Source organism: Ovis canadensis, chromosome 26 (genome assembly GCF_042477335.2).
Source record: "Ovis canadensis isolate MfBH-ARS-UI-01 breed Bighorn chromosome 26, ARS-UI_OviCan_v2, whole genome shotgun sequence".
Classification (NCBI taxonomy): Eukaryota; Metazoa; Chordata; class Mammalia; order Artiodactyla; family Bovidae; genus Ovis; species Ovis canadensis.
In genome coordinates, this window is record NC_091270.1 from 17514919 (window position 1) to 17528662 (window position 13744).

At 47.8% G+C, this 13744-nt stretch overlaps 1 protein-coding gene across 1 annotated transcript in view; it reads left to right on the forward strand.

Annotated features, from left to right (window-relative positions):
• The first annotated feature begins 7602 nt into the window (after window positions 1–7602).
• Window positions 7603–13744, forward strand: part of CLN8 (CLN8 transmembrane ER and ERGIC protein) — a 51485-nt gene continuing 45343 nt past the window's right edge. The window contains exon 1 of the mRNA XM_069573165.1: window positions 7603–7986. The gene's annotated coding sequence lies outside the window, so the exon portion shown is untranslated. The remainder of the gene's footprint in view (window positions 7987–13744) is intronic.

The window sequence follows — 13744 nt, forward strand, 5'->3', positions numbered from 1 at the left end:
CACACAGAGAAATAACAGGGGTTTACCTCCCTACTTTCTTAAGTTTTATGTGACTCTTCATTATGGGTGCTTATTCTGAACCTGAAAGCCTTGGAAACACGAGCTTTCGCGTCCTCGGTGATAAAGGACCGGTCTCTGCAGCGTGTGTACACGGTTCCGTCTCTCCAGCAGACGAGATGAGAGGTCGGTCTGTGCTGGCAACCGGGAAGCAGGGACCCCCGAGGCTGTCTGTGATGCCACCTTCTGGAGGCCACGCACCGGCTCTTCGGTTACCCCCTCCCCGCCCCCCACGGCCCAGCCCATTGCTTTGCCATGACCACATCACTTTAAAGGGCTCAGCACGTCCGTCCGTCTCTCTCCCTTCAGTTCACACCTGGTTTACCAAATTCAAAACGTTCCCCTCGCCAGTAGTGAACCCCAGGCTACTTTCGAACTCTGATTTCCAAATGCTGTCCCCTCCGTACGGGTCCTCCCTGCCTGGAGAGCAGTCTACACGCCCACCCCCCACGTCACATGCCAAAATACCCAGCTGTGGCCTAAGGACTAAAGGAAATGCCTCCTACAGAAATTCAAGGGATGTTAGAACCAGGAAACTAGCTGTTTTAGTTAACGTTTTAAAAAAAAAGTATATATATATATATATATATAGATGATATATATACATATGGAATCATATCAACTGCAGAGCACCAAATATTCTACATCTGTACAGAATCATTCTTCCCTGGAATTAAACTATTTTAGGAATTCTCCTTCTCCGTGCTTTTCTGGTTCTTTTGATAAGTCCTCTTCAGGAGCATGCAGGACGCGTACTCTCAATGTCCAGGGAGCTGTCCACACCACACTCTCTTCCTTCTTGTGGATAAGTTCTGATCAGATGTTGGTCATCACTTCCGGGCATTGAAGGATGCTGTTCCTTGGGTTCCTTTCTCTCCTGACTCTCTTTTCACTCTTTCCTAGCTTCTTCCAGGAGAATGCCTCTCTCACCTGATTTCTGTACTGCTGATGTTCACCTGTAAATAGTTCTGCAATTAAATTTTTCGAGAAAAGGAATGTTTACTTTTCATTGGAGTGAATCCTCGTGTGATTTTTAAACTCAGAATCTTTATATAGACCAAAGAGTTTTATCCAGAAAACTGCACCCTTCCCCTCAGGATATATATTTCCTTGTTGGAACAGCGTCATCTCCTCTATCTGCTAAAAAAAAATCGGACGTTTATTAAGGCGACACGTTTCAAATGTACGCGAAAATGGCACAGATTAAAACGAGTTTCAAACGAATCAATCTGGCGGTACTTGGTCGGTGCTCGTCTTAGGTTCCCTGGAGGGGCAGGAGCAGCGGCGGCCAGGGCGCGGGAGGGTCGGCGGCTCAGCGCGCGGGGCCGAGGCCCGGAGGGCGGCCGTCGGCGCTGCGACCGGACGTTCACCTGCCGGCCCCCCGAGCCCCGCCCGGCGCCCCCGGCCCGCGGGCCCCCGGGAGCCCGACAGCGCTGCCCGAGCCTCCCTGGCCTCCCGCCGTCCTCCCCGCGTCCCCAGGTGAGTCCGCGCGGCGGGTGGAGCGCCTCCGGCCGGATGCGCAGATGGCAGGTTGTGCCGGGAGGGGGTGTGGTGAGAACCCTGAGGTTCGGGGGTTCTGGGCGAGGGGATGACGGACAAGCTGACCCGTTACGGATCCCTGCAGTCAGCTCACCTGAGAACGAGCAGGGGGCACACGTCTTCAGTTGTGAGACGCTGTTTCTAAATGAGTACCCAGACCTGCTGCTTCAGCCTTCACTCTCCCGACTGCTTTCTCTTCTTCCAAAATTAATTTTTATTTGGAGTATAGTTGATTTGCAGTGTGTGTTCGTTTCTGCTGTACAGCAAAGTGAGTCAGCTACGCATATGCACACGTCTCCTCCTCTTCAGATTCCGTTCTGTTGTAGGTCATTGCAGAGCACGGTGGAGTTCCCTGTGCCAGACGGTAGGTCCTTCTTACCTACCTTTTTTAATAGTAGTGTGCATATATCAATTCCAGTCTCCCAGTTTGCCCCTCCCCGCTTATGTCCCTGGTAACCATGTTTGTTTTCTCCATCTGTGACTCTGTTTCTGTTTTGTAAATAAGTTCTTTTCTACCATTTTCTTAGATTCCACATACAAGCAGTGTCCCAGGACAGTTGCCTGTCTGACCTCACTCAGTATGGCAATCTCTAGGAGCATCCACGTTGCTGCAGGTGGCATTACGTTGTTCTTTTAGTGACTGAGTGATGTCGCATTGTGCCATATCTTACTTACCCATTTGTCTGTCGATAGACATTTAGACTATGTCTTGGCTTGGCTATTTTAATAGTGCTGCAGTGAACACTGGGTTACATGTATATTTTCAAATTATGGTTTTCTCTGGTCCAGGAGTGGGATTGCTAGGTCATATGGTAGTTCAATTTTTAGTTTTTAAAGGCGCCTCCATACTGTTCTCCATAGTAGCTGTACCAATTTACATTCCTTTCAATAGTGCAGGAGGGTTCGCTTTATTACACACCCTCTCCAAAGTTGTTTATTGAATTTTTGATGCTGGCTATTCTGTCGGGTGTGAGGTTATACCTCATTGTGGTTTTGATTTGTATTTCTCTGATAAATTAGCGATGCTTAGCATCTTTTCATGTGCTTTTTAGTCCTCCTGTGTCTTCTTTGGAGAAATCTCTATTTCCATCTTCTGCCCATTTTTTTGAATGGTTTTTTTTGGTTTCGTTTTGTTTTTTTGAGCTGCATGAGCTGTCGGTATATGCTGGAGATTAGTCTCCTGTCGGTCACTTTGTTTGCAAATATTTTCTCCCAACCCCATTCTGTGGGCTGTCTTTTTGTTTTATGACTTCCTTGGCTGTTCAAAAGTTTTTAAGTTTACTTAGGTCCCATGTGTTCATTTTGTTCATTTTCATTACTGTAGGAAGTGGGTCAAAAAAGGTACTGCTGCTATTTATGTCACAGATGTTCTGCCTATACTTTCCTCTAAGAGATTTATAGTGTCTGGCATTTAGGTGTTTAACGCATTTTGAGTTCGTTTTTGTATGTGGCATTCGGTAATGTTCTATTAATAATTTCATTCTTTAACATGTAGCTGTGCAGTTTTCCCTACACCACTTACTGAAGAGATGGTCTCTGCTCCATTGTATCTTTTCACCTCCTTTGTCATAGATTATATCATCACCCTTTCTTTCTAACACACCTAAGCAAAAAGAAAGCTTTATACATTTTTCTTTTTTAATCCTATAATCCTTCCATGAAAGCTTTCATTCACTTGGCATGTCATTGAAAACTTTAGCCTTTAGCCACATATGGTTTAGCAGTTTTCCCAGGGCTCAATAAAAGTTGAAAAGTTGTATGGAAAGTTGTACGGCATTCATTTTCTATGTGTTGATTACTGGTTCATCAGTTGTGACAGATGTACCATGTCCATGAGGTTGTGAGCAGCTGGGGAGCTGGGAGGAGCAGCGAAAAGCTACACGTGAGCTCCTTACTTTAAACTCCACTCTTATTTTTCTGTAAACCAAAATGTTTCCAAAAATAACCCATGAACTAAAACATGAAGGCAGGCTGCTGCTGCTGCTGCTGCTAAGTCGCTTCAGTCGTGTCTGACTCTCTGCGACCCCTGAGACGGCAGCCCACCAGGCTCCCCCGTCCCTGGGATTCTCCAGGCAAGAGCACTGGAGTGGATTGCCATTGCCTTCTCCAATGAAGTCAGTTTGGATGTTTTCAGCTTGTTTGAAGTTTTAAATGAGTTGCCTTGTGAAAAGTAGGACGTTGGAAAATTTTCTGCACCCTTATTTTTGTTTAGTGAGCTCTTAAGTTATCATCCCTTAATATGTTCAGATAATTGTAACTTGCTTTGTAATTAAAGTGAAAGGCAGACAAAGATGCTGTGTCAGGAAAGAAGCGAAGGTTTTTGAAGCTTCAAGCTGTGGCCCCAGACAAGTAACACCCCTCGAGTTCCTAGGAGTGCTCCCTAGACTTGTGGTGCTTTAGAATCCACTGATGGATTTCCCCCGAACAATTAGAGTCCAGGGCCCATGAAAATCCATTTCCAAACCGTCTCATTACATTGCTATGGTCTTCTACGATTGAGTGTGAAAAATTCAATTTTATACCCACAGCAAGCTGTGCAAAGCTGTGATTCAGTGACAATGCAGAGCACGTTCAAAACACAGGGACTTCGTCCCCAAGGTCCAGCCTGGTGACAGACACCCCTGTGCTGAGAAACCCCCAGGGGCCTCCCTCTCCATCCCAGGTCCTCCGGCCCCTTCCCCCTCCACCCCGCCAGGCTCTCCGCACGCAGCCCCCGCAGGAAGCCCCCAGCCTGCTCGGGAGCTGGAGTCCTTCCCGCCCATGTCAGCACCACATTTCTGCCCTGGGCACCGAGCTGGAGATCCGATTAAAAGAGAGAAAGTCATGGACCTGGCCCTTGTGCTCAACTGCAGGCCATGGATTTTCCTTTACTTTGCCTATAGGCTGGCAGCTAGCCTGTTGCTGGTTCGGTGGTGCTGGTCAAATGCGAGGCTTCTAGGTTAGAAAAGCCCATTACTCCCACACAGGAGATGCGTGGGCACTGGGGTGCGGCTCCGTCACCACCTTCTGCGGGGCTGTGCAGGGCTGACGGTGGAGGCTGTGTGTGCTCTGCTGGCTGCATAGCTGGGGACAGTGAATGAGGGGCCTGGGCTCATCAACAGCTCAGGAGGGAAGCCCTGGGCCAGTAGGAGCACCTGCCTCGCCCTGGAGACCGTGGAGAGCGGGCCGGGCCCTGAGTGATGGCCCCGGAAGCGGCAGTGGGCATCATTGTCTTGGCACACCCGACACGGGGAGGGCAGGGGCGTGGCTGGTCCCCAGGGCGCCTTCACAGCTTTCAGTATTGTTCTGAAACAAGACACTCAGGGTACATGCTGAGGTCATTTGGCAACAGGGTTTTTTTTTCCTTTTTTTGCTCTGGTTATTCCATTTCCTTTTTTCTGTGTCAAACCACACTTTTCCCCGTGAGTTCCTTCCTGTGGTCACGGACAAGATCAAGTCTCCTGGGCCACGTGATCTGAGCCACAGGGGAGTCTGGACCCTGCCTGGTCCGCTGGCCAAGACAGCAAGGCCCCCCACCCCCCGCACCGCGCAGCTGAGAGAGCACCCGGGATGGATCCCCTGTGTTTGCAGGCGACTCTCCTGCACCAGCATTAGAGTCTCATTGTCAGGGGTCTCTGACCTTCTGTGGTCCCCTTCCCCAAATTCTCCACCTCCAGCCTTTCTAGGTGATCCTTCGCTCACTACGGCTATTGGATATTGTAACTCTGTAAAATCTTAGGGGGAAATTCAAATGTTTAGCTCAACTGGTAAGGAATCTGCCTGCAATGCAGGAGACCCCAGCTCGATTCCTGGGTCAGAAAGATCCACTGGAGAAGGTCGACTACCACTCCAGTATTCTTGGGCTTTCCTGGTGGCTCAGCTGATAAAGAATCAGCCTGCAATGCGGGAAACCTGGGTTCGATCCCTAGGTTGGGAAGATCCCCTGGAGAAGGGAAAGGCTACCCACTCCAGTATTCTGGCCTGGAGAATTCCATGGACTATACAGTCCATGGCGTCGCAAAGAGTTGGATATGACTTGAGCGACTTTCACTTCACTTCAGTAAAAGCTTGTTTTAACTGTACTCAAAGAAGAAAGCAGTTTTATAAGATATTAAACCACAGAAAGTTGTAGAACCTCCCGCAGCCCTCACCCCATAGCAGTTTCCCCAGGAAATAGTGTCAGGTCGTCTTCACTTGAAACAGGACGATGAGGCGTCCAGGGCTGAGACAGGGGCCTGGTGTTCAAGCTTAGCCGTTGCCTGCACGGCTGTGCCCACATCCAAGGCTGTGCCCTCCATGATAACCACGAAGAGACAGGACAGGCACCTTCATTTGAATTAAGTAGCCGAGGCCCAGCAAGTCTGCTTTGCATATTCATGCATAATAAGGAGCTGCCCGGGGCCAGCAACTTGAGCGACAACTCGTCACAGTAGAGAGGGCTACAGGGGTATTTTTGGCTGCAGACAGATGGAACTGGGTTCACCAGATCACAATGATGCAAAGAACTGACTGATTGGAAAAGACCCTGATGCTGGGGAAGACTGAAGGCAGGAGAGGGGGACAACAGAGGGTGAGATGGTTGGATGGCATCCCTGACTCAATAAACATGAGTTTGAGCAGACTCTGGGAGTTGGTGAAGGACAAGGAGGCCTGGCATGCTGCAGTCCTTGGGGCTGCAAAGAGTCAGACTCAACTGAGCAATGAATGACTGAGCAAAAAAGGTGAAGAGCATTGCAATTCGAGGATAGTCCGCCAGAGGGCAGTAGCCCCCTACCCAGGGCTCAGCTGTAAACACAGGTTAATCTGATCTTTAAGTTAAACACAGAAAGCCAGGGTCATTTTTATATTGATCTTTGTTCAAGGATGTTGAATAAACAGGGATTGGTAAAACAGTGTTATACTTCAACATGTAAACAGTTTGAGACAAGCTGTCACAAAGTTACTGTCACCTTGGAAGCAGGAAATGAGGTTTATATTCTGTAACCAGCAGTTGTCTGATCTAACGGGAAAACTGAATCCCATGTTGGATTAGCAAGGACATCTGTAGCTTTGGGTTACATATTTAAGATTTAATTCTTGTTTTAACTCAAACTATTTTATTCTTTCAAGTTCACATTTATGTTTCAAATGTCTCAGCCATTCTACACATCAGGGAAGAAAAGGAAATAGAGAAAGAGGGGGTGATTTAGGCACAAAATGGGAAAAGTAATGAGAACCCCAGTCCTGCCGCACCATAGCCCACGCTGGCCTCGGGGCAGGAGGGTAACAGGGACCTTTTCTCCTAATGCAGTTGCTTTGTTCCTGTAGATGCGGAAAGATCAAAGCTCTTGAGGGATTGTGCTCGGCCTTCAAGTAAGGTGACAGAGCTGAGGGAGGCCCCCGCAGGTGCTCAGCACACCCCCACAGCTGGTCCTGAAGCCTCTCCCCCCAAAACCACCTCCTCCACCATCTGAGAGCCTGCACACACGTGTGCGCACACACACACCCCCCACACCCCCTCCCCCAGGGCCCTGACAGCGCCACCAGGACTGAATTGTTACGACTGACTTGCCACTCGCATTTCTCTAGTCAAGTGTACAAAGTAATGTCCGATTCACCATTCTAAACACAAAACCTATGCTCTATTCACTGTCTGATTTAGAGGCGGCTTACCAAAAACAAAAAAACCCCGAAACCCAGCCCCTGACTGGATTCAAAGGATTTGCCCAACCCACACGCCAGCCAAGAGTTAAAGAAAATACACCCAGCTCCTCAAATCGTCTCTGCAGTATCTTTCGGTGCGATAATCAGCATCCGGTTAAAAACCTGTTGGCAGAGATAATAACAGGAAAAAGTACCAAAACCCAGGAGATAAGAACAGACTAGAAACAGTTCCATGGGAATTCCAGAAGTCAGAGTTAGGAGACATGTTCCCTAAAAATACACGTGATTCTGTGTTCAGAGCAGATGGAGCCTCACTAGAGAAGTGAAAATCATATATATGGAACTAGAAATTCTAGAAAGAAAACATGTAATGACCCAAACTGAGAACTCGAAGCAGATCACACGTCACAGAGGAGAGGAATTTATAGAAAGGGAGACACCGAGAAAAGAGGATGTGGGGCAGAGAGGAGAGATTGAACCCTCCCAGAACTGGGGTCCCTCGAGAAGAGGCCAAAACGACTCCGCAGAAGCCAATCGGAGATGTGAAGCTTCAGGAAGCGCCTGGGGCGCGGAGCCTGTGAATGCGGAGCAGCAGCAGGCTCCCTGCAGGACCCCAGGGCGCAGAGCTGCCGCTGCTGGGGTCGGTGCCAAAAGAGAAGGCGGGAGCAGAAGGTGCTGGGGGGCCCAGGAGGGGCCCGCTAACGTGCTTCCTGTCCCCCCACCCCACGGCCGGCTCTTCAGCGGGAGCTGGGGGTGTCCCTGCTGGAGGTGAGCCACCGGCCCCCAGCAGGCCTGCACGCCCCTGGGCGGGGGCGGGTGGGGGAGGCTTTCCAAGCACTGGCCTTTCCTTGCTGCCTCCCGCTCCCGCTCCCGCTCCCGCTCCCGCTCCCGCTCCCGCTCCCGCTCCCGCTCCCGCTCCCGCTCCCGCTCCCGCTCCCGCTCCCGCTCCCGCTCCCGCTCCCGCTCCCGCTCCCGCCCCGCCGTCTTGCTGGCGCTTCCCTCTGGGGTGCGGAGCTCCTGCACCCAGCAGTTTGATCACAAAGCAAAACTACTTTAAGGTTCCGTGTTTGCCAGGGGCTGGGGTTGGGGGGAAGTGAGTGTTTCAACGGGGGGGAGGGTCCGTTTGGGAAGATGGAAAGTTCTGGGGATGAGGCTGGTGATGGATGGCACGTGGGAGGGGCGCGCCATGGGAGAAGGCGCAGAGATGGGATAGGGTGTGCGGGACTTTGTGAGGAGCCCAGGCCGCAGGAAGGCGGGTCGGTGAGCAATCAGATGCCCGTTCTGACAGCCCGCCCAGGGAGAGAAATGCAGGGTGACCTGTGAGCGCAAAGGCTCTCTCTAATGCCTCAGGAGAAAACATCTCCGGGAAAACCAAACGTCTGCACGGCCGGAGCCTGGCACAGGAGGTGCCCAGTATCCTGGATGAAGCGCTGGTTCTCGAGGTGGTCCAAGGGCGGATGGGAAAGGATGTCCAGACGCAGGGCCTTGCAGATGGGAGTGAGTTTACTCGGAACAGAGAGCAGAGACAGTGTGGGGGCCGCAGGCACAGGGGGCTGACCCACTGAAGGGCCAGGGGGAGGCCCAGGTTCCTGGATTCGTAGCCTATTTCTGTAGCCTCAAGACAAAGAAAATTCCTGCTTCAGGGTGGCGTTTCTTTCATATGTATGGAGCTATCTGGGGCCGCTCCTGCTTTCTTTATTGTTCACATGCTAATCCCCTGCTTACCAGAAGAGAAGGCAGATGGGGGAATGGCTGTCTCTCACTTCCCCCCAGCTTCTCGGTGCTTACTGGGCAGAAAGTAGCTGATGGCTCCCAAGGAGCTGGCTTGCTTTCATCTGGGCTCAGAAATTTGCATTTGGAAGAGGCATGTTTACTGGTAGAGCATAGACCAGAAAATATTTCATTTCACATTCCCTCCCCATGGTCGGAAGTTCGACCACATTGGGAGACATTTCATGACCACGGTTTGTTTTTATCCCAGGGCGCTGGGAGGCTGCTCCCGGATCAGGCGAAAGGTCGGCACTGGTCTGCCACTCTAGGTGTTAGTTCCCAGGTTAGGCCCATTGGTAGAGAATGAAAGATTCTCTGGATCCTCTTTCCTCTAACCTAGTAGGATCCAAGAGTGTTTCCCTTGTTGCCTCTTCCCATACCTAGAATCACACTATTGCAATTATTCCGCTATTATAAACACGATCTGGTTTTCCAAGATGTTTAGCCTTATAAAATAAACAGATTACAACAGCTAATAATGTTAAAATTACAAGTAGGATTTTAAGCCATGCGCGTCCATGACCAAACCATCTTCCTAAGAGATCACCAAGGCTAGGAAGTGAGTCATCAGGCAGCAACCTGCTTTTTCACGTGAGTCATTAAGTGTGTTACATCAGAGGATTCATCTGGTATGTAAACACAACATTCAATTTGAATTATAGCACAGTTGCCTCCCTGAGATGCTGTAAGAATATCAAGGGCCATACGATTTTGTAATACAGCTTTTCTCATCATAAAGACCTCAGAATTTAGTAGGCTAGTAGCCTAGTTGCTATCATTTAATGTCTTTTGCGGAGAAGGCAATGGCACCCCACTCCAGTACTCCTGCCTGCGAAATCCCATGGGCAGAGGAGCCTGGTGGGCTGCAGTCCATGGGGTCGCTAAGAGTCGGACATGACTGAGCGACTTCACTTTCAGTTTTCACTGTCATGCATTGGAGAAGGAAATGGCAACCCACTCCAGTGTTCTTGACTGGAGAATCCCAGGGACGGAGGAGCCTGGTGGGCTGCTATCTACTGGGTTGCACAGAGTCGGACACGACTGAAGTGACTTAGCAGTAGCAGCAGCAATGTCTTTTGAGTGAATTTTTAAGTCTTCAGTGTAAGAAATAACATTTTCCAATCCTACTGAAGGCACAAAAATAGCTGCTAAGTGATCATACCAGTGAAATACAGATCTCTGGGTACATCAGGCTCATACTGATGGTAAATATCTGATGGTAAAATATTGATGGTAAAAACTCAGAGTCACATCTGAGTTTGTACATAAGTGGCCTTGAGCCCAAGGGAATCCTCAGGTACACCTTCCTAGCCAGCCTGGTTGGTGGAAGCCAGGGTCATAGATTGGACCCACAAAGCCATTGAGTCCTGATAGGTGCCAGCCAGTATACTTCTGGACATCTGACCCAATCTGTTCCATACCAATCACCGTCTTTAAGAGAAATGGTAAATTGGTTGTTTTCATAAGGTACCTAGCCTAATTTTCTAGTGTTATTAGGTTGATCATCCCTGGTATGGTTTAATTGTTCCCAGCATGTAGGGCCTTTAGGCTTAGACTACCATAGCCTGGTGTTAGCCAGATAAATACATTCCAAAACTGAGGAAGTGTCCCCCCTAATAGTCTAGAGTTTACTTTTTTCGACTGGAATTTAGCCTTTGTTCTGACTGAGCTAGAGTAACCTTAAGGGAAAATTCATATTTATGGCCAGGGTCAGAATAAGTATGTTTGATTGGCCAAATGAGTGGGTCCCATCTAGTGATGTCAGTACCAGCCCAGACAGAACTATAATTTCTTTCTTCCAAAATAAACTTTACAAGAGCCATCCAATCAGAGCCTTGGAGGAGAGAAACCCATCAAGGTAAACCAGAAGTATTGGATGCAGGTAATTGACCCAACAATTTGACTGATCTCTAAAATTTGCACAAGATCATGCCCATGATAGAAAAACATGTGATTCATGTGCAAGAGTCCAGAAAACTAAGGAGAAAACTTATAAACAATCATAAGGGTCAGGTGCAGGGTCACTTGGGTCAGCTGGCTACTTCTGATGTCATCTTCTTCTCATCCTGGTGATGGCGTGTCCTTGTTATCAGAGTGTTGTTTTAAGGTGGGTTTGAGGTTAGCAGTTCTCTCTATAAACCAGTCTGGTGCAGGAGCCCTTTTGAGGTGGGAGATATCAATCCAAGGGTCAATTCCCTTTAGTTTTGCTGCACGTGAGATAGTGAAAAGAACCTAATAAGGGCCCTTAATCTAGGCTGGAGGGGGTCATTTGAATGATATCTTTTTTTAATATACATAATCTCCTGGTTGTAGGTCATGGGACATCTGGTCTTCATTTGAGGATAGATTACTACAGTAAGTTTCAGAAACAAATTTAGAATGATTTGTCAATACTTTGGCTAAGCCCTTTCAATAATATATCTCCCTTAAGTAATATAGAATCATATTCATCCAGTCTCATTGGTCTCCCTGTAATTGTCTCAAAGGGAAACAAATGATGTTTGCCAAAAGGAATAGCTCTGAGGTTGAAGAGAACCCATGAAATAGCCTTAGGCCAAGGGAAGGAATAAGCAGCCATCATTTTAGCCAACTGAGTTTTCATTGTTCGATTTACCCTTTCCACTAACCCAGAAGCCTGGGGGTGATGGAATGGAATGGAACAATGGAAATGTTGCGTAATTGACCAAATTTTACACATTTCCTTAAGTTTGTCCAGAAAAATGGGTCCCTCTGTCACTGTGTAATTCAGAGGGGATTCCCCAGATGGGAATCACTCTTTCTAAAAGCAGCTTCCCTACTGATTGTGCCTTGGCCCTTCTGCATGGTTGAAGGTTTGAGTACAACGTAGTTAGGAAACTTGGAATATATAACATTTTAGTATAATCTCTAGAATTATGCCTGATAACATTCTGTCAGGACTTGTCAGATGCTGCTGCTGCTAATGCTGCTAAGTCGCTTTAGTCGTGTCCGACTCTGTGCGACCCCTTAGACGGCAGCCCACCAGGCTCCCCCGTCCCTGGGATTCTCCAGGCAAGAACACTGGAGTGGGTTGCTATTTCCTTCTCCAGTGCATGAAAGTGAAAAGTGAAGTCGCTCAGTTGTGTCCGACTCTCAGCGACCCCATGGACTGCAGCCCACCAGGCTCCTCCATCAATGGGATTTTCCAGGCGAGAGTACTGGAGTGGGTTGTCAGATGTTAGGGATTCCCTGTAAATTATGAAATATCTGAACTACTAGTATTTATCTGTCACAACCTAAAATTTAATTTCAATCACTTGACAATGTTTTTGAATTAAAAATATCAAATAAATGTAGCTTAACATTTATCTCTGAGTTTCCTCAGAGGTACTTCCTTGAAGCATCCATCACAGTCAGCTGGAGGCTAAAAAGTCTAGTTCTATTTTGATATTTGGGAAGTTTGTTAGAAATATCAAAAGGATTTTAAAACACAGGCTCAGAGGTCACCGAAACAATACCTCTCCATTTAACCAAGTTCACAGAGAAAATAAATACGCGTCATTAAAGGCACAGAAGCTCAGTTCATTCAGTCCTTTTGTTAACCTTTGTGAAGTCAGATTTTCCATCAGAGTCCTTTAATTTCTTAGTTCAGAAATTTTTATTTATCCAAAAGTCCTTTCTATAAATTTTCTTGAAAAGGAAGCATTTTTGCAAAAAACTTGGTTAGTGCTGTGACAACTCTTTAAGATAGTAACTCGAATTGTTACTGATAACATTTACCCAGACATACCAGAATTGTAGGAATTCCGGCTTCCCTGGTGGCTCAGAGGTTAAAGCGTCTGCCTGCAAGGCGGGAGACCTGGGTTCAATCCCTGGGTTGGGAAGATCCCCTGGAGAAGGAAATGGCAACCCACTCCAGTATTCTTGCTTGGAGAATCCCATGGACGGAGGAGCCTGGTAGGTTATAGTCCACGGGGGGTCGCGAAGAGTCGGACACGACTGAGCGACTTCACTTTCACTCTCTTTCTAGGATATCTATATTAGTAACATTTACCATACAGTGTAACCCAAGGTTTGTTACTTGACAATACTTCCCATGTATTCTGCATACAAAATGAACCTGCTGCTGCTGCTGCTAAGTCGCTTCAGTCGTGTCCGACTCTGTGCGACCCCATAGACGGTGGCCCACCAGGCTCCCCCATCCCTGGGATTCTCCAGGCAAGAACACTGGAGTGGGTTGCCATTTCCTTCTCCAATGCATGAAAGTGAAAAGTGAAAGTGAAAGTGAAGTCGTGTCCAACTAGTAGCGACCCCACGGACTGCAGCCTACCAGGCTCCTCTGTCCATGGGATTTTCCAGGCAATAGTACTGGAGTGGGGTGCCATTGCCTTTTCCGCAAAATGAACCTAATTAGTGTTATATCTCTCTTTGGGATGTTTTAGGAACCCTCTGAAGCTTCCCAAAGTTAGCTGGAAGTCAAAAGGGCTTCATTAGAATGATTTAGGAAGTTTTGTCAACAAATACCAAAGAGCTTTGGAACACTCAGTCTAGGTCATTGTGAAACAATAGCTGTTCACTTAGCCAAAGTAACAATAAAGAATTTTAGAGGTAAATGCATCATGCATCATTTAAGAGGTAGATAAACTTAAATCTATTATAAAAGGCAGTTCAACATCTGAAGAATCTGTGTCCCTTAACAGAGAAAAGTCAAATTCTCTCTGAAAAGTTTTTGCACCAGCTTACTTTTAAATTCATTTAAAGGTAAGCCTAATTAAATTTATTTTAAACTTCGTCCTAA